This window comes from Schistocerca americana, chromosome 4, assembly GCF_021461395.2.
Source record: "Schistocerca americana isolate TAMUIC-IGC-003095 chromosome 4, iqSchAmer2.1, whole genome shotgun sequence".
NCBI classification, from domain to species: domain Eukaryota; kingdom Metazoa; phylum Arthropoda; class Insecta; order Orthoptera; family Acrididae; genus Schistocerca; species Schistocerca americana.
Window position 1 is genome coordinate 462967751 of NC_060122.1, and position 21551 is coordinate 462989301.

Genomic DNA, 21551 nt, shown 5'->3' on the forward strand with positions numbered 1-21551 from the left:
TAGGCCACACCGAGGTGTGTTTGTGTTCAATATTAAAGGAATTCGGAAGGGAAGAAGTTGGGAACATTTTTTTATAGTTGCTTCGGAGCACATTGTTGATGGAAGGGTGTAATGTCAAGCACAACTAAAAACAGAGGCTGTACGATGTGGTTCAACAGAAGATGGATGTCTATCAACCAAGAATTATGCTATAAAATTGCATAAACCATTTTAAACAAAGGATGACTTACGTTTTAATGAATTTACTTTCTTAGATAGATGAAAACGACGCCTTTGACGTAATAGCGAAAAGAAGAATTAAGGTGGGAAAGAAACACTTATGACGATATGAGGCGGCGGTAGAACAACATGTAATGGAAAATAAAGGTTTACTTAGAAAACATACAGAGGTAAAGACAAATTGTCTCTATATTTTAAATTAGTAAGTTCAGTTATTCTCTCTGACGCCACATTTGAATTGTTCAGGGTTGAGGATTTGTTTGTTTGTGTTTGTTTTCTTCGTTGTGAGTTTAAGAAAAAAACGACACTCAGTCCTATAGAAGGACCACGTGAGGAGTAACAAGTGGGGAGGAAATGTACAAAAAGTTGGTCGACAGCTAGTTAGATGGGGTGGATAAATGGACATAGATAGAGAAGCATGGTTAGGAGGCATCAGTTTGATCCAGCTTCTTGTCTAAGGGCGACATACGTTGTATTAGGTTGAAATTACATAGGGACGTGAAAGTATGTAAGATTATACCAGCATGACGGTGATGAAGGGTTAAGCCATGTCAAATTATTAAAAACGCTTGCATAGTACACTCAAGTGTATACGTAAGTTATCATGAAGGACTAAACGCCCACATTGTAATCTATTACTATTATTACAAGTATAAAACAAATATAGAATATCTTATTTCTCTTGGAACGATTTAAGACCTTTGAGCAGAAGAATTCAGCTTTTATAAAGGAAAAACAAAATACTGGACACAGAGCCGTTGTATATATAAGACAATCTCATAAACAGTTTCCCGAAGTATGCTTCCGGTTACGGTTTAATTAGCCTAATTTCTGATTTACTATGTATGTTCAGGGTGTCTGTAAGATTATACTGTTTAGTTGGAGGTAACGTGCACATTGTCCAGCAGACGACTCGGGACTGGCGAGAGGATCTTACTTATGCTCGCGAGACAGTAAGGAAACCACAGTAATACGGCCAGCGGCTACTAACCCAAAAGTAGGGGCTGGCCGACCCGTTTTCTGCGGGACGAGACCACAGAAGCGGGAAGCGAGCACTGAAAGTAGCTGATGGTGCCACCCTGTCTGGCGTGGAGGGCCGTGTCGTCGCTGCAGACCAGTTTCCTCACGAGCAGACAAGAGCGATGTCTGCGACTCACCCACCAAGGCAGATGCTGACGGTTGGGTAGGAGATGTGACATTCGCGGACGGGAGAGTTTGGATGTTGCAAAAATGACTCTGCAAATGGTAGCGAAAGTCAAGCAACGACAAAAGCTGACATCACGTGAAATGGAGCTGCGCGACATACCGTGAACCACGGGATTTAACAGCATGTCTGGTTAATACACTCCAGCACCACATGCCATAGCAATTTTCCGGCATCATATCGTTACTAATACCACTTATAACTATGATCTTCACTGGTACATGGAGGATGCAACAATCCCTAGAGCTCCTTGATGAGTGTGCTAAAAAGCGACGCTAGTTGACAAAAGAATCTCAGAGTTAAGTTCTGCGGTCCATTCGACAAAGAAGACACTTGTATTTTAATGCAACATCATATTGAGAACCTGACTCCTCCCCAATGACCCTTCAGTATGCCCACGTCAGCTGTCACTAATGGCCGAGATGAAACGGAAAATGAGAGTAAACAGCTACGATGACGGATTTCTTCTCGCCAGCAACTTGACCTTCGTCCTCCTCAGATGATGTATAATGAAACATTGTCCCTGCAATAAGTGTGTTAACCTTGTTTCTTCAAAAGTACGGAAAAAGGTGTTCTGTGTGTCACGTGACATCTCTAATTCAGTGTAGGAAAAACAGTTTGCGAATTGAATTTAACTATTTTGGCGCAAGTTCTTTCTTTTTCAGCAAAACTACTTTAGAATTTTTTGTGAAGTTTATCTTTCTGTATATGTTTGTTTCTCGATGTTAACCTATATCATTTACTTGCAAACTTATCATTATATTATTCTGTAATTGTTGAATGTGCTTGAATTATCGTAAAAGCGGGATTCTCAATTTCTTTCATTTTGGATCTCTTTGCAAACTAATAGCATATTTCTCAATTCACTAGTGATGTTTACTTTTATGAAAAGTGTTTGTATATTGTGTTTCATATTGTACAGTTACTGTGTAATTGATTACTTCCTCATCTGTTGATATTTAATTTCAAGTAAAAGTGTTTGAATGAGAATGATAAGTGTGAATGTGTGTGGACCTCAGATCTTGGTTGCTTTGGAAACTAGTATTAAGAGGGTACCACCATACTGACAGGGAAGAGTGAACAGACGATACTGTAACTAAGTACACTCTTCCCCCAATTACGTGTGTTTATTTTTTCCTAAAATGAGCTGGACTGATTTTCTTTTATGGTTGTTTAAATTGTTGTAGTTGTTGCCATCCTAAAACTGAACCATATATGGCTTGCAAAATGCATAGGTGCCTTCTGCACTTCCGACAGCAGGTGAGTTTGAGTGATGATGGTTCCCACAAGTATGTGTGTGAAATTAAAGATTATGCTTTCAGTCACAGACTGACAATGCACCCCGAAAGTCACAGTCAATTTTGCTTCCAGATATCGAACGGGTAGAGATATTCAAATTTTCCTGTCTGTAACACAATGAAGTTTGTCATAGACCTCGCAAAATTTCGAACGCAAATGGGATGTAGTGAAAGGCGGCGGTACTGAAGATTTCACCAATGTTCACATGAAAATTATATAGAGTGAAGTGTAGATTGAATTAATTTGATTTGAAAATAGGGTACTCCTTTATTTTTAAGAAAGGTTATCTGATAGTGATTGCCAATACATGAAGTAGTTTTAAGCATTTTACTTCTTGAAAATTGCGTCTGAGTGGGCGGGCTATTTCATAGAATGATAGCAGATCTATGCGGGCCAAAGAGCACCATTACCTTAACGTCGGTTGTACGAGGTGACGCTGACACCCGTTAGGACATCATTTGTGGAAGGCTGTTGTGTGTGCTGGACAGGACGAGGGGGCGTCTATCGTGAGCCGACTCAATGCGGACAGCAAGTAACACTGTGAACTACATAGCGGCCGCAGAGGAGACTTTGGAACTCTACACGAGATGACCGCTTCTCCCATGTTCTTAAAGCGTTTTTCTGCAGTGAGGGCGTTGTACAGTACAGTCAAGCTCACAGAAGGTGGGCAGCAATAAGACTTGGAAGGAGAATGCAGAGGAGATGGCGCCAGTCTCCGGATAGGAGAGTAATATGCTAGTGCACATTATACAGGCTCTATAAAGCTGCAGGTATTTGTGGCTCTACGGTCTCGGCAGACTATATAAACAAAGCAGATAGGAATCTTAGGAGGGTTGTAGGGAAACAGCATTCTGTAACGCAATGACGCGCTCCTTTGAGACTCTGACAGGACAGAGCTAAATCAAATTCTTTTCCTTGGCTGTACACATCTGGGCAAAAACGTGGGAATTTCGTTGGTCAGCCTGGTCTAACGTAATTGTTTTCGAGAATTATTCAGAAGTGGGACGACGCTCCAGTAGAACTGGAAAAAGCTAGAATTTACTCTCAAAGAAGGGGCAAATGTTACGGGGTGAGACCGGAGGAACTAAGGGGACTTCGTCTTTTGCTAAAGAGATAATGATTTGGAATTCGTCTCGCAGAATTTGGTGTGAAAGGTACTAATTTCACTTTGCAGCTCCAACGGGAGCACAATGTAAAGTTTGCGTTAGGAAATTTTTCGAGATTCACAGGCATCATCCAACACAGTGGCAGCCGACAGTAGCACTGATGGACAACACAACGACGCTTTTAAAAAGAACAGTAAGATCTGCAGTCGGCTTCGGCTTGTACATGTCGCAATGTACTCAGTAAACGTTAGATTCTTAACGAATAGGAGGAGAACGCCAGGCATGTATAATTTCTCGAACTCAAATTTGGGCAATCACTATTGCCACATCGCGGACACTTATCAGTGTGCTAACAATGTAACTTACCAATCGGTTTTTGGGCTTAAATCTCCGCCAACCTTAGGTACTAGCAACTGTTTCATGTTCTTGTGATTATTTGTCAGTGAATAGGATGTTATTAAACATATTTGTGTTATATTTCAGTGCAGCTAATGCACTTATTATGTGTGAATATTTATGAGATGCAGTATAGCTGTGATAACTTTGACTTCCATAAGATACATATCTCACCCTGTCACAAAATTAAATTACAGCGTCACTATTCCACCAACATTAGACGCCTGTAGAGCTAAATTTAGCGTTCATAAAAAAATTCTTGCGTAACAGAGGGTGGTGCCAGTCATCATTATTCGTCTACATACTGATACAGGTTAATTACCTAAAGGCCTAGGTGAGGGAGCAGTGCATGTGCTGCTTGTTTGCTAGCACTGACAACTCTATGCAAACGCCGCTCCTCTCAGTCCTTAAGTGAAGGCCGTCGGACACTGCATTGTCTGTGATGAGAGGTAATGCCTGAAACGTATTCTCAACACACTCTTGACACTGTGGACCTCAGGAATATTGAATTACCTAACGATTTCCGAAATGGAATGTCCCATACATCTAGCGCCAACTAGCATTCCGTGTTCAGAGTTTAATTTCCATTGTGCGGTCATAATCACTCGGACACCCTCTCACATGAATGACCTAAATACAAATAACAGCTCCGCCAATGCACTGCTCTTTTATACTTTATGTGACACTACAAACACCTGTATATGTGTACATTGCTGTTCCATAGTTTTTGTCACCTGAAAGTGAAACGATGTTGCAATACTATGCAGATAGAATTTAAGGATTTATTGATAATTAAAGATCAAAATATTACAACCATCTACAGAAGGTATTCATTATACTGTACATTAAGAAGAACTTTGAGCTGGATTTAAAGACACGTTGCATTTGAGGAAATTGGTGGTACTAATAATAAAAGTCGCTTCAGCTGAAAGCGCCCCTGTGCATGTGCAGATGTAACTCATGGATCTACAAGGTAATTCAAGTTTTAGAGACAAATCATTTAACTTTGAAACTGTCCAGGACGTCTACATTGCCTACCTCTGTTAAAAGTTTCCTCGTCTCCATAATGAGATTGCAACATTTGTGTGTGAAAGACCTCTTTTCGGCTATGAAACTAAATAAGTCACGATTACGTGGAAACGTGAGAGCGAAAATATGCATCTGCCCGAATGCCAATGGTTTGTGCCAGGCAAAAATTTTATAAAAAAACGATTAATTAATGCTGCAAATTTGTTTTGTTTATGATTTATGCTGCTGAGAAATATGGAATATAAAACCAAGTTGTAAGCAGCGCGACTTGATAGCCCTTTAAATGTGGTAAGTTTGTGTTTCCCGCTCTTCCCCCTCGCCGCTCTCAGACTGCGTAGTATGGCGGTAGGGGAAAAGTGTGAGCTACGCTCTGAGTTGTGGTACTCGTACCAGCACACGACACGCAGGCTGAATCCAAGGACACCCTTGATCTACATTCATTCAGACAGCCAAGCAGCTCTGAAATCTCGATCAGCCCATGCAATGAGATCAAAGATGGTTGCAGAATGCCATGAAATCTTTGTGAATATAGGAGAAAGCAACTCGACGAAACCTGTTGTAGGCTCCTGGTCATTCAGGAATGAGGATAACCAATAAGCTCACAGGGTAACCAGGGCAGGGATGATGACAGCATTTGTTGAACCCGAACCTGTTGTACTTGTTACTAAGGATGTGGTAAAATGTACACTACGTAGTTCCGTCAAAAGGCAGCAGGGAGAATATAGGACTAACATGCAGAAAACAAAAACATGGTAAGGCAGTGATGCAGAAACCATATTTTAAGAGCCGTTTTGTGAACCTGGGTGCGAACAGGATGCAGATCAAACTGATGGTATGTGTAATAACACGACATGTGAACTTTATGAAACATCTGCACATGATGAATATAGAGAAAAAAGCCTCTATGTGCAGAATATGTGATGTGGGGGAGGAAAACCGCAGCACATTTAATTTCCCAGTGCTAAATGCTGGAGGCCAAAAGATACAAATTATCTGGATCGTTAATTCCTGGCTCAGAGGTTTAGTAAAGGGAGTAGAATGACAGGGAGAGATACCATACAATAAATTCAGTTTCGGTGTAGACAACAAAGAACAGGTATCGCTATTGTTTCGTCTCCCTCGTTGAATCAAATAAAGTCATTTTCTCAGCTACACAGACATTATTTTAAGAAATTCTGCATTTCATTTCCGGTAGTTTGTCACCATTTAACAGTTGATGACTAACTGAAAACCTCAGCTGCCGACAGGTGTTTTTGATATACGTCGATGTGGACAGCTGGAAATGTGTGCCCCGACCGCGACTCGAACCCGGGTTCTCCTGCTTACATGGCAGACGCTCTATCCATCTGAGCCACCGAGGACACAGATGAATAGCGCGACTGCAGGGACTTATCCCTTGCACGCTTCCCGTGAGGCTCACATTCACAACTGTCCACAATTCTGCTTATGTACTGTACCTTAAAGACGTTTGCCCAACCACCCATTACTCGCGCACGCTTTGGCAATTCCCGTAAGAGTTTGGGCAACCTGTGGGCATTCGCACAGACGAAGGTCAATGGCTGGGTAGCCTTTAACTATATATACGAAGACAGTAACTTGTTCTCGAAAGAACAGTTACTGTTGATGACTATGCGCGAGTAATCAGTGGTTTGGCAAACGTCTTTATGATACAATACATATGTAGAATTGTGGACAGTTAGGAATGTGAGTCTCACGGGAAGCGTGCAAGGGATAAGTCCCTGCAGTCGCGCTATTCGACTGTGTCCTCGGTGGCTCAGATGGACGCCGGCACGGTGGCTCAGCGTGTTCGGTCAGAGGGGTAGCCGCCCTCTGTACTAAAAAAACTGAGTTAATAGATCAACAACGAACTTAAAAGGGTGTCTTACGACGTCCGCCCCGATGAGATGCAACGAACGAAAACGAACAAAACGAAATGAAAAAAAAAAGATGGATAGAGCGTCTGCCATGTAAGCAGGAGATCTCGGGTTCCAGTCCCGGTCGGGGCACACATTTTTAGCTGTCCACATCGAGGTATATCAACAACACCTGTCGGCAGCTGAGGTTTTCAGTTAGTCATCATTTATTCCAGGGAAAAGCTGCACGGTCATCAGCAGTAACTGTTCTTTCGATAACAAGTTACTGTCTTCGTATATACCATTTAATAGCATTCGACAACTCCGGTTTTCCAAATTTTACCATCTACGTTCCCATAACGCAACATATTATCTTGTATTCACACGAGCTGCACCCTTTTTTGTGAAACAGTTTCTTGGCTCCGTAAGACCTAGTGTCTATCTGAGTCCAGAGAAATAGAAATCACTTCCTTGATAAATACAAAGAACGCGACAAGGAAGTACTTTGATAAATACAGAACAGCTTGTGAGCCACTGTCCAATGGGGGAAAAGGTAACAACCATTCGCGACAATAACGTCGATATAGACCTGAGTTCCAGAATGAGATTTTCACCCTGCAGCGGAGTGTGGGCTGATATGAAACTTCCTGGCAGATTAAAACTGTGTGCCCGACCGAGACTCGAACTCGGGACCTTTGCCTTTCGCGGGCAAGTGTTCTACCACTTGCCCGCGAAAGGCATAGGTCCCGAGTTCGAGTCTCGGTCCGGCGCACAGTTTTAATCTGCCAGGAAGTTTCAGACCTGAGTTGCCAGAATGAACTGGACAAAAACAAAAACCCGTCAGCTCTTTTTAAACACCTTGAATGAAGCAAAAATACTCGTTAAGGACAAAAAAAGGTTAAAGGTAAGCTTTGCGGAAAATATTCTGAGGTATGACATCTGGATTAGGAACACTATTGAAAACGAAATCCCGGTAAAAAGCGCAGAAGTCGACCCAAGATAGAACATAATGTTTAAAAAATTTGAAGAATACGTGGTATCATGCAAACAATAACCATGAAGATGAAAAGCGATGCGAGAGATATGAAACGGTAGCAGCAGTGACGAGGTTCAGCATTTAGTATATGTTGCACCGGTTCCCGTCAGATCACCGAAGTTAAGCGCTGTCGGGCTTGGTTAGCACTTGGCTGGGTCACCGTCTGGATCTTCCGAGTGCTGTTGACAAGCGATGTGCACTCATCCCTTGTGCGGTCAGCTGAGGAGCAACTTGACTGAGAAGTAGCGGCTCGGGTCAAGAAAACTGACAACAACTGATCACATGGCCCTCTGTACCCTCATCCAGTGACACCTCAGGGCTAAGGATGACAAGGCGGAGCGTCGGTACCGTTGGACCTTCAAAGCGTATTCGGGCGGTGTTTGCTTGTTTTGTTTTTGATGCCAATGGAATAATGTTAAAACTCATTTTATTTTCAATTAAATATTACAGAATACTTTCCCAAAACGACGGTTTTACTCTGTCATACTTTTGTAATGCTCTTTTATGACCACTAATGTTTAAATGAAAAAGAATTAATCAAAGACAGTAATGAACCAAAATCTGAAGAACTTACACACTCAAGGCTTTCAAAACGACGGTGAATTGTTTCACACCACGAAATCCGTTCGAGTTATCAACTGAAGAACTTATTCGATCTCTATAGTTTCAGTGCTTCTGTATAGTTGCAACGCTTCGCGCTTCTTCAATTTTTCTGGTGCTGCGCCCCGTGCAACCTTCCATACTTCATGCCGTTACGGCAGCTGAACTTCATTAGTACTGAGCCCTTAACAACAGGCGGATTTCAGCGAAGTCTTACTTAGGCCAGATTAATGGTGGACAGCGGTAATTAGGCAATGTGCAATCATTTTAAAAACACTCGCTGTCAATGGGCTACATGTAGCAGAGGTTTAGGGGCGTCGTTTCTATGGGACACAGTTCTTACAGGCCCTCCAAAGGCTCAGGGTGTCCTTTCAACGTCAAATATTTTTCACGTAGCACTGCTTGGAACGAATGAGAGCCTGAACCTTCGCTATGGAATCACGGTGACTGTATATCCCTGATACCCTTAGATGTGCCATTAATCGACGTTTAATATTGACATTTTGATAGTGTTGATGATGACTTTCTGTTCCAGGGACTTGGAAATTCAATCCGCTGAAAGAACTGTATGCTAAGTGCCTCACTAAACGTTTTGCAAAAGGGCCCTAAAATACGGTACTAGAGTTCCACGAATGATTAGAGGAAAGAAGCGGAATATGGTCCCCTACCTCTGTTTGCTGACAATTTTCTTGCTTGTTGACAGCGATTTCGGAGTAAAGGGGACTACTGGCAAGTTTCTCTTTGTGAGTGTGTTATGTCAGAGTTCTTAGAAGTTCTATTTTCTTGCGAATAATTGTAGCGAAACTGTAAACAAGACAATATGACTTCACTATGTAATTTATTAGGCAAAAGATTGATAGATGAGCTTATGTTGATTGTAAAAGAACTTGTTTTTTCCAGACCTGGGCCAAATGTCAACCAAAAACTAAAATCGGTCATATCCAGGCAAGGATGTACACGAAATTTCAGTAGAAAATTGTACCTATACGGTAAAATATGTAGCTACCGACGACACAACTCCCGACACTTGATGGCAACAAAAAGAGCTAGAATGACGTGCATTCGAGAGATTTTTATTCTACCTAGTTTCGTATAAATACGAAAACCTACAAATGTGGTTCGTTAGTTTCGGAAACACTTCAAATCAACACTAAGACTGCTTGTCTTCTTTCTGTCAGTCAGTTACAGCAAAAGACCGTGACATCACGGAATATCACTACTATGTCATGTGGAACTACACGGACTGCCCACACACATAAAACGTTAGACGTCTCAAAAAATGGTTCAAATGGCTCTGAGTACTATGGGACTTAACATCTGTGGTCATCAGTACCCTAGAACTTAGAACTACATAAACCTAACTAACCTAAGGACATCACACACATCCATGCCCGAGGCAGGATTCGAACCTGTGACCGTAGCGGTCACGCGGTTCCAGACTGAATAGACGTCTGAAGTTGGTAATTAAAAACACTAGAAACGTCAAGCAAACAGCGAAGCTGCCATACAATGCATTTAAGAACTCTCGAAAATGCGTCTGTTTTGTATGTTTGTTGTAATTAAGTGTATAAATACGTGAAGCCCTGTAGATCTTTACTTCGAGACAGTCTCTTGTGTATTTAATAGTTGATTATGGAAAGGAGAGGAGACACAGCACGTAGACGTTTTAGAAAGCCGTGCTACCATAGTTTCGATTGATAAATATTGCAGGCTTCACAGGCCGCGTCTTATTTTGTGTGAAAAAACATAAAGTAGAGAAACTTTAATTTTCTCAACCATATTTTTCTTTGTTTCCGACTTTCGTTGCCCTGAATTGCTATAAATCGTCTCAAAGGAGTGAGTCATTTCTGTAACTATTGGGCTAAACCAACGTATCTTCTTAGTCCTTTTATTGCCATATACAATTAGGTTTTTTACTTAAAAAATAATTAAAAATTTTCTTTGTTTACGTGTTTTGATGTTGTCTCCATGATGACTAATCTTTCTGCGGTCAGCACGTACCTCTCACGATACGATGCTTAGTAATCGACTAGAACGACTTTTATTAATTATCTCACAATTGACATACAGGAATTATCTAAGAAGAATATTAGCTTAAGCAATCAATTACCATGAGGTGATCCATCGTTTTTTGATCTTGTACTGAGATTTACATCTCTAGGTAAAATCACATGTAACACATTCCGTAATCTGTTTTGCATATAGTAGTCTTTGTGTGCCACTATTAATTTTCCTCCACTACTGCCTCTACCTGCTCAATGCTAAATATTCCTGGATGCAGTAGCAGTGGTCTCATTAACGTGTCCGCACATCGACCATAGTCTTCCAAATGTTTCTTTCCTTAGCTATTTCGTTTAGTAGGTCTTCAACTCTTGGTTTATCTGTGCTTCACCACACATTCTCGGTGTAACACTGAACTTCTGAACGGCCTATTCTGTGCGTCAGGTATCTATCAGGAATCTGATATACTTCTGCTGGTACACTGCTTCACACATCCGTCGATTTTGGTTTTATTTGGGATATATTTCTGGATGCTACAATTTTCCAAATGGTTAGCTTATTTCTTTCTTTCGTCTTTGTGATCTTTTCATTACACCTTTTTTAAAAACATTATGTCTAGGATAATTTTAACTGCAGAGTGAAGTTGGAGACACTTTTTCCACATTCGGCAGGTGTTATTTTCAATGACGGCATATCCGTCGAATTTAAAGTTTTCGTTATTATCTTTACAGACTAATGCCAGAATGAGTCCTCCAACAGTTGCATGAGCAATTACGTCCACTATCTCAGTTCGCAAGCTCGCAACCCATCTCTTAAGACAATATACTTTTATTGAAATTCTTTCGCTCGTCTTCATTTTCTTAAGAGACTTCCCTATATAGACTGAGATAAATGAAAATAGTTTGTCGTGACTAAGGATCTCATTGGTTAGTTATGTGCAACATTTAGCTGGATAGCTCTTAAGATCAAATTAAACTGACGAATAAAGTTCGAAATAACGTCGAAGTATAACATATGGGGTGTTCTAAGCACAAGGGAATCAACTCAATTTTTGGTGTTTTTCACTTATTCCACTTCTAAGGTCTCTTTATGTAGCAACTTTCAGATCATAAAAGATTGATGTCCAGACGTTGTATATAACTGCTCTAGGATTAGCAACACAGTTGACCATGCAGGGAATCAGTCTCTTGTTCAGAGCACAGTGAGCACGTGTCCAGTGTCACAGATCGCATGGTTAGTTTTGCCGGCGTTTGAGCTCTAATTAAGGCGGACTGATGATTATCTGTGTTTCATCTGAAGAGATGGAGATTAACCTATCGGAATGTCAGCATTATAGCTCAGGTAAGTTATTAGTTACTTTCTGTCTTTGATGGGTGAGATTTACTAGTGAGTTTATAATCACATTTGGCTGATGAACTTAAATATAAGATAACAATGATACTTTTGTTATGCGAGCACATTTTACTTTTAATGTTGGAGAGGAAACAGCTTCTGCAGAAGGTGGTGATTGTGCAATCAATATGGAACAGAGAGCAGAGGAAGAAGACGTTCTCCACATCCTGTGAAGTGAAAGAGGATTATTATGCAACGGCAACGGAAATCTCTACAGGAGTATACTACAAGAGAGGGTGTTAGAATTCAAGCTGAAACCATTCTTGCTAACGCCCCTGGTTGCAAGTTACAATTCCATAGCTGACTTAAGGAAAAAGAGAGGGAAAACATATTTCATTGCTTCTGGATACTTAGTGTTTACAGTCGGCAAAACGTGTACTTTCCGGGACCTGTTCAGTCAGCTATTGTTACAGGGTCAGCGAAAAGATTTCTTTCGGAAATCCTAAAGACGCTAGCGTCAAATATTTCTTGAGGAATGGAGCGGGATCTGTAAGAGTGTGTAACCAGTTCACATTACAAAACAATCTTACATTGAGACTCTTGTACCGGCCAAAACAAGAACATTAAAATTTCATCGTCTCTCATCAAATTATATTAAGATCCGAGGGCGAAGTCTCAGCCATTCATCACAAAATATTGGTATAAGGAAATTCTTAATTACCTAATGAGAGAAACTTGGAGTATTGGAGAATGCCGGTAGGGAAACTTCGCACGTTTACACAGCAGAGGACTGGATGGATACTCTTAGACAAGCAAAGAAAACGTCCCCAGCTTTAAAGTCGTTAAAACGAAATTTTCAGCCTTTTTATCCTCCAGAAACTTGGAGGATTCAGTAACAAAGAGAAAAGAAATTGTTGATGGATATAGCATCCATTGGCTGATTATGATATGGTTCCGCTTAGGAAAAGGATCTTCTTTTACCACAGTATTTAAGCAGACTCTGAACCGTCATGTGCAATTAGACGAAGGTGACATAAGGAAAAAGTCCCTCTGGGCTAAAGTCAGCTTCTTCAAATTGCACGTGACATAGTTTTGTTACATCCAGCAAGGATTTCTTTATACCAAGCGTCCGCCAGTAGCAAAAGCGTAGAAAAATGACATGGAGGATTTACTGTGATACATTCTACCTATGCATCACCATTTTTCAAGAACCTACTGTGTGACTCCACCAAAAAATCTTCCTTAGCTTCGTAAGAGCAAGCAGACAAAAGTGAATACATATTTCCTTGAATGTTAACTGCATAACTTACTGTTTGGAATTCTTTGTTGTAAGCAGACACAGGGAATAAAATTACACTTACATTTTCAAGAAATTTATTTTCTTTACTGTTTCCTTGATAAAAGCTGAAGAATAAAACAAAAAAGAATATACAAGCACAAGAGTTTCAGTGCACAAAAGAATCAGGTCGAAAGTTTCAGTATTCTATTCAAAGTAGCATAGAGGGTGATTCCGTAAGGGCGTGCAAAAATTTAACAGGACATAGAGGATGCTCCACTGAACAATTTGAGGTGGGAACCTGGAGTCGGAGAAGCCACCTTAAGGAGATAATATGAATAAAAACACTTTATTCTGTCCTTCTCATGTAATTTACCTACAGTTAACTGCAAATATCATCACTGACACAAGGAACGTACCATTTATGCTGTATCTTACAACATGCGCTGAAACTGCCATCAACCTCAATGCAAGCATGACATCGGTGAACAAGATTCTGACGCACCATGACAAATACCCCTGGTGTGTTTCGAACCACATCACAGGCATCTACAGTTCTGGCAACAAATTCCGTCTCCGTATCCACTGGGCTCTCATACACAAGTGACTTTAGATACCCCATAGGAAATAAGGGAATTCAAGTCAAGTGACCTCGCAGGCCATGGAATAGCACCTCCTCTTCCAATCCAGCGACCAGGAAATACCGCAATGAGATGGTTGCGAAAATCCACACTGAAGTGAGGCGGTGCATCGTCATGTTGTACCCATATCCTCTCACGAACAGCCAAGGGTATGTTCTCCTACAACTCAGAACTCTTTGCACGAAACTCAAGTGCAGGAGACCATTCAGACGGCTAGATAGAGGATGTGGCTTAATGTGATTGTCGCATACAACGCCGACCCAGATATTCGCAGAAAAACGTACTTGACGATGTGACTCTACTACGGCATGAGGGTTTTCCTTACGCCGCTCATGGCTATTCCTCCTGTCCGAAATAACATCACGATCAGACGAGGCCTCGTCAGTAATCAGCTAAATTTGGAGTAAATGTGCTCGTCCTATCCATTGTTGGAGCAACCACTGATACATTTCAAGAACTCGTTGCGTGTAATATGGGTGACATTGTTGTTCGTGGAGTACTCGCCACACGCCAGTATATGCACCTCCCATTTCACGAGCAATGCGACGAGTACCTGTAGTGGGATCCGCAACAACACGTTCCAGCACCTCCTCTTCAAATTAGCTTGTGCGAGTGTTCCTTATGTTGCCAGTCCTTCGTTTCTTCTTTCCAATGAACCAGTCTCCCGCATTCGTCGATCGAGAGAAATAAACACTCGTCGTGACAGATGATGCCTGTTAGGAAATCGTTCCCTGTATAGCCTTTCAGCAGCGAGAGCATTCCAACGTACTTCCCCATACACGAGGTGCTTGTCAGTGAGTTCTGATAAACTGTACCGGTACAGCTTCGTCGTATTCTACTGTACGTCTCTGAACAGCACTGAGTAATGAATGGGTCTGTGGTTGATTCATAGCACGTTCTGTCATAGGTCGTTGTAAATACAATGCAACAGAGACACCTTACGGACAAGAGAAAGTAAATAAAACCGTCATCATGACTCCCTTATAATCAGACTCGTCCTCCTTGCTTCCTTGCAGGAAATAAAGAATGTACATGTAATTAAAAAGCGCAGTACGTGTAAACTTGTACGCATGCTAATTTCAAATAAACTGAAAAACATTAATGCTAGACAAAGCGGAAGACAAGTTTACCTCCACATCTCCTTAATCTGGCTTTTCCAACCACAGGTAGCATACCTCAAATTGTCCAGTGGAGCCTTCTCTATGTCGTGTTACATTTTTGCACGCTTTTACGGAACAGTACTTAGATTTACCTTTCTTCGATAAGACAATACGTTATACAAAATATCTTCTATCGTTGAAACATTTTACATCGATGAGAACATGTTCATGTAATTAATTATTCAGCAAAAATTTAATGTTTGTCTGTCTCAAAACTTTCTTGCTTTGACTTGATTCACTTGTGCACTAAACGCCCCATATAGATTCCTTATGAGTAAATACTGGATTTCAGTGTGAACATGCAAGCCTGAAGTTAGATTGTACGACGTCTACCCATGCAGATTTAGGCAATCACTGGGATCCACAGGCGCTATTGCTGCACTACATAATCACTTCCCAGTACATTAAGGAAATATGGATTAATGCGAACCACATTGCTGTGATTCGTTTTGTTGTGTGCTCATTGCACATACTGAAACGCAGTCACGTTTGTTTCCTGCCTGTGATCCACATACCGTCTCAAGAGTGCATTTGTTTACTGGATGCCTTTGATTACGGGCGAAACAGGCTTATGTGACAGCAGGGGGTGATGATGAAACCTAGAGCTGGCACATCAGCTGCTGCTCTAGAGCGGCATCATGGGGACAGTGAAGCTGAGTGTAGTTGTGATATGGATGGATCATCATCGACACTATGTAATGACCGAATCATGAAAGATCTCCAGAAAAAAAAGATAAATCATGTAAATATGAATGTTAGCTGTAGGTCTTGCAACTTAGGTGGGGGCGCACAGTGCAGATCACTTTCGTCAGTTCATTAAGAGGTTACACGTACTGAGAAACCTCTCATTTCACTCACACCGTTTGCCAATAGACAATAAAAAGCGTCACATTCACGTCTGATCTATATGGAAACAGCCTCATCCTCCATATCAAACGCCAAGCAAGGAAGAGTTCAAGAGTTTTGCAAAGTTCGAGAGTTCAAAAGATCTCACAACCGCCTCTGATGGATGAGCCTACAGTAAATGCTATGTAAGTGTTCAGTCAGACTCAGTTTGTCCACTAAGAAGGACTTGTAAAAGTTTGCCTGTAAGTACCGTTATTACGTAGCGTTATTGGTTTCCATCGTACACTTGTCTACATGTACTTATGTCTGTATCTAACTTACATTGCGACCAGAACTTGAATCTAAGGGTTCGATTAGAACTATAGAATCTGGTAACGCCATCGTTAGTGCGTGTACCCGAATTTTGACTAATTGATAGTCCGGGATGTCCAATTCTTCTGGTGACTGGTTGTAAGCCTCATTTATGTTCTAAACTAACTGAAGTTAGAACTAGTGCCTGTGTTGTTCCGCATGCACTTTGCTAATACCTGAAGAAACAATAAGAAGCAGACCATTAAACCGACCAAGAGTCTCGTTTCCCCTGCCATCACCATTAGCCTAACATCCGAGTCATTCTGTACCCTCTCCAACCACAGAGACCTGAAAAATCTTAATTTGACGCCAGTTGTTGCACTTCTGTACACAGCAGCTCGTTCACCAACAAACGGAAGACAAAAACTCCTGCTCTACCTCTGATTTGAGCGTGAGCTTCTAAAGTACAGCGCGACCCACGTTGGGATGCGATAACTGTAACACGCTTTCTCTTCCGAGGACTGTGAGAAATTTGACTTCCTATCCATGACGCGAGACAGTTCTTTTGTTACACTGGATGCACTGCTCGTTCTATGAATCTATCGAGAGGAGGTGAAAAAGTGATAACACTTTTGTATTCTGGATCTGTAAAGCACTATGTCTCCTCCACTTCCGACTATATGGTAACAAATGGTTCAAATGGCTTTGAGCACTATTGCACTTAACATCTGAGGTCATCAGTCCCCTAGAACGTGGGACTACTTAAACCTAACTAACTTAAGGACATCACACACATCTATACCAGAGGCAGGATTTGAACCTGTGACCATAGTGGTCGCGCGGCTCCAGACTAAAGCGCCTTGAACCGCTTGGCCACAGCGGCTGGATTTTATGAAAACAGAATAAGCAGTCCCCTAAAGGAGAAGGATGCTCTCGCCTTCGGGCAGCCGGCACGATGAATCCAACTCCACGCATCCCTCGAGGGGCATAAGTTGAGCGGCCGTAGCCTTCTGCGTAAAATGTCCGCGTCTGGCTGTGGCGCGGCGCTATTATGGCGCACATTAATTGCTGCCCTGTGGCCGCTCCATCTGCAGAAAACCGCCGACTTATCCACGGAGGGGGCCTGTCTCATATCTCCGGGCCGTTTCGCAGCCAGGAGGCCGAAGTTAGGAGAAACAGCTTCGGCGGTGTAGGAGGCTGGAATCCATCACGAGTTAATTTCGCCAAATAATGCGGACGGTGCTGACGGAACGCAGCGGAGGAAGACGAGCTGCGAGGGTGGCTGGCTGCGTGGGAGAGAGGTGGGTGGGGGGAGGGTTGGGAGGGAGGGGCAGGAGGGCCGCGCAATAATGCTGGGCTTTCCTAACCGAGAAAATTAAATCTAAAAAGTTCCAAATTGGAACTGTTTTCTTCCTCCGGGGACGTTTATCCGCGTACTCTCCGCTGCGCTGAGCGTGTTGCCGCTACAAGGTTATCTGCTCGTGAGAAAAATCAATTCGACATCAAACTCCTATCAGATTATTATATTTTTAGGGTTCCGTGCCCCAGTGTGTAAAAACCGAACCCTTCTACAGGATAGCTTTGTTGTCCGTCTGGCTGTCTGTCTGTCTATCCATCCGACTCTTAACAACGATTTTCCTCAGGAACCAGTAGACATATTGCGCCGGAAATGTCTCTGAGTTTCACTGTCACAGAAGTAACCTGCAAATTGATATTCACCTACCTCAGATCGTCGTCTGCTCAGTGTCCCTTCACTATGCAACGTAGATACGTACAAGGTCATCAAAAAGCAGAGTTGATGAACACAGCACCTAATATCTAGAATTATTGAGGCCGCGCAAATCTCGTCATGATTGTTCTTGTAAATATTCATAATAAAGTTTCGGGTGGAAAACGGAGTCCTGATCTTTACTGAAAGTTCGGAAATCTGGTAAAAGTAGGTTTTATTTTCTTTTTCTTAAACATGTGTCATCAGCCCACATTTAGTTTGCTAAATTGCTAGTATAAGTTCCCAGTTTATGTCACGCGTAAAGCAGCCAGAATTCTCCTAAGTTCATTCCGAAAATAATCAGGCGAATATAAAGTCACTGTCTACACATAACGTTAATTTTTTTACGTAAATCAGTCAGGGAATTTCTTTCACAAAGCTTACTCACCAAATATATTCTGTAGTAGAACACTGAACATCGCCACGCGGAATTTTCTAAGTGCAACAAGTGACCTTTATATATCTCCCGAACAAAATATCCCACGACTCTTAAACTTTTACAAAAAATGGTTCAAATGGCTCTGAGCGCTATGGGACTTAACATCTGAGGTCATCAGTCCCCTAGAACTTAGAACTACTTAAACCTAACTAACCCAAGGACATCACACACATCCATGCCCGAGGCAGGATTCGAACCTGCGACGTAGCAGTCGCGCGGTTCCGGACTGAAGCGCCTAGAACGGCTCGGCCACCGTGGCCGGCAAACTTTTACAAAGTATTCGTAGCAACAAAATCTACCATTTCTAATCCATTTGAACGCGAAAGACAGAACATTTCTTCATCTTACACATTTTACGGACGGACACATTTAACGCGATCTTCGCGCCTGAGAAGCTAGTCCACGACTGCCTCCCTACAGCTGCTGATGCAACCCAAGTATCTCGCAGTGCACGGGAACCATACTGACTTCCGATTGGCTGTTCGAAAAGGCCAGCCAATCTGATCGCACCTTCTAGATCTTACTCGCGCCAAAAGTGTTCTGAGCCAATCACTACATCAGATTCATTGGCGTCACTCCGACAAGCAAATTATTACTATGATGTTTATTAATTGAAACTAAACGGAAATTAATCTTGATATAACTTTAGAAAACTGATTATATCGTTACCGACTTTCTGGCTGCTTCATTACATAAGGAAACACTAATAGACATACGTTATTCACCAGTTAGGGGGATTTACAATATTCGTGACACCCTGGTGACGTAACAGTTGCTAGTTACGTAAGGTGTATTTCCATATAAATTTGAAGTGGAAATATGTCTCCCATACGCGCTCACATTCACTCTCATTTACTCTCTCCCTAACACAAAATATAAATATTAAGTTTTAAACTGTTATTTTCATTACAAAAGAAAAATTGTCGAAAGTTTAGAACTGAAAATCTTTATAACATAAACTGGTACACTGGGAGTGCTATTACTGTTTTCAGATAACAAAAGAAACATAAACTGTTACGGTTCCTATCTGAATTTACTTTCTTAAGTTTCGTTTCAGTACTTTTAATGGGTTTTTCATCCCCGTAACTGTTATAGGTAGCAGTATCAAATTTTGACACACTGTTCGTGTGAATAACAGAAGGTTCTGTACCACTTTTGGAATAAAACAGATAATATTTAGCATATTTATTCAGTTTTTTAGGTGAGGTGAATAAGTGGACTCTACACGTGGCACACAAACGCATTCCCACGCTCGGCCAGAAGGGCAGGTGGCTGATGACGGAATCGGCAGGCCATAAGTCGGCCGCCGCTGGATGCTACTATACTGCGGGGTTCCAATACAGTTTTCATAATGTAAAAAAACTTACTGCAAAAACAGCGGTCGCGGATTAACCCACGAGGCTACAACATCAAGTTCAAATATATGTCACATATTAAGGTCTGTGGTCGCTTGGTGGTGTAAAACTTTTAAGCTTCTAAGCCAGTTCAGTCAAAAGATATGGCCATTTGTGTCACATATTTTGATACTCGAAATCTCACTCATCAAAATCCGTAGGGTCTTTCCTGTTGATCTACAATCATACAGTTTGACATGCAGCAAGGTTTCAAGGTATAAGTAAAGGAAAACATCTGAAATTTATTAATGTGTGCTTATACAACACGAAAAAATATTTTTTGTCTCTTTTTATCGGTTTGTCTATTTGCCTGTCCGTACGTTAAGACCTCTTCTTTCCGCAACAATTTGTCATCTCAAGTTCAAATTTATGTAACATATTTAAGTCTATGATCCCATTGTGGTATAAAAATTTTAAGCTTGTGAGTAATTTCAATCTAAATATACTGCCATTTACGTCACATTTTTTAATACTCGAGAACTCACTCATGAAACCTATACAGTACTTTCTGTTGACCTGAAATCACAACGTTTGAAAAAAAAAGCAAGGTTGTACAGTACAGGTAAAGGGAAAAATCTCAAATTCTTAATTTGTAATTATATCACATTGTCATTTATTATCCCAATTCAGACTTGAAATTAAAACATTCATGAAAGCCTTGGAATCTCTTGAACCGATATCTTACAAATATCAATGTCGATAACAGAAAAAAACGGTCAGTATTCGATTCCTGGAATGGACAAACTGTCTGTATACATGAATAAGTTTTTGCAGAACCCATAGTGCGCAAGCCCTGGCCGATTTTATTTCTTTTATTAGTGTCAAACTGAGTATTAGAGAAGTTTTCTACCCCTGCAAGAAGAATGTCAGCATAAACACATGAAATAGTAACCAAAATTTTACACAAGGCAGAATAAAATTTAGCAGTATATCAAACGTGCCTTTCCAAATTTACTCTAAAATCTGGCGTAACATATTACTTCACCGCGTATTTACATGGCCACAAATATTTGTACAAGAATGAGTATAGAACAGATAAATATAGTTGGGTATAACAGTTTCAGCCCAAGAACATGTGGAACGAGAAGTAGGAGGAATTTCATAGATGAACACAGCAAGTGCGATGTGTGTGTGTGTGTGTGTGTGTGTGTGTGTGTGTGTGTGTGTGTAAATCAAAATCAGAAGTTACGGCGCTCAGCTGCAGAATTTTAAACGCCCTAGCAAAGCACTCCGAGACGATTATAGTTAAAACAGTTGAGACTTAAAATACATAGGGTTTGTGGGGGTAAAAGTACGTGTGATGCAAGAGTACACATCACGTTTTCAGCTCCCTAAAGCCGAAGTTTGCCATTCTCCCACTAGGCATCGCATACGTCATCATCTCCCCAGCTCTATTCGGGAACCTCGTGGCAGTACAACTGGAAAAAATGCGGTAAGTCACTTTCGTATATTTTCGATTTAAACTTTGTATAGTTTAGATTGAGTATTAAGCAAACATAAATCTGTTTAAAAATTACATAAACTCTGTATCGGAACTGGTCACGATAAACTCATTGATCTCCATTACTTTACTTCTGGGTGTTAACTGTAGACTGCCACAAAAGATAACACAGCTCAACAAAATAAAATTTTTTTTTCGTTGCCAGGGAAGTTTGAACGAA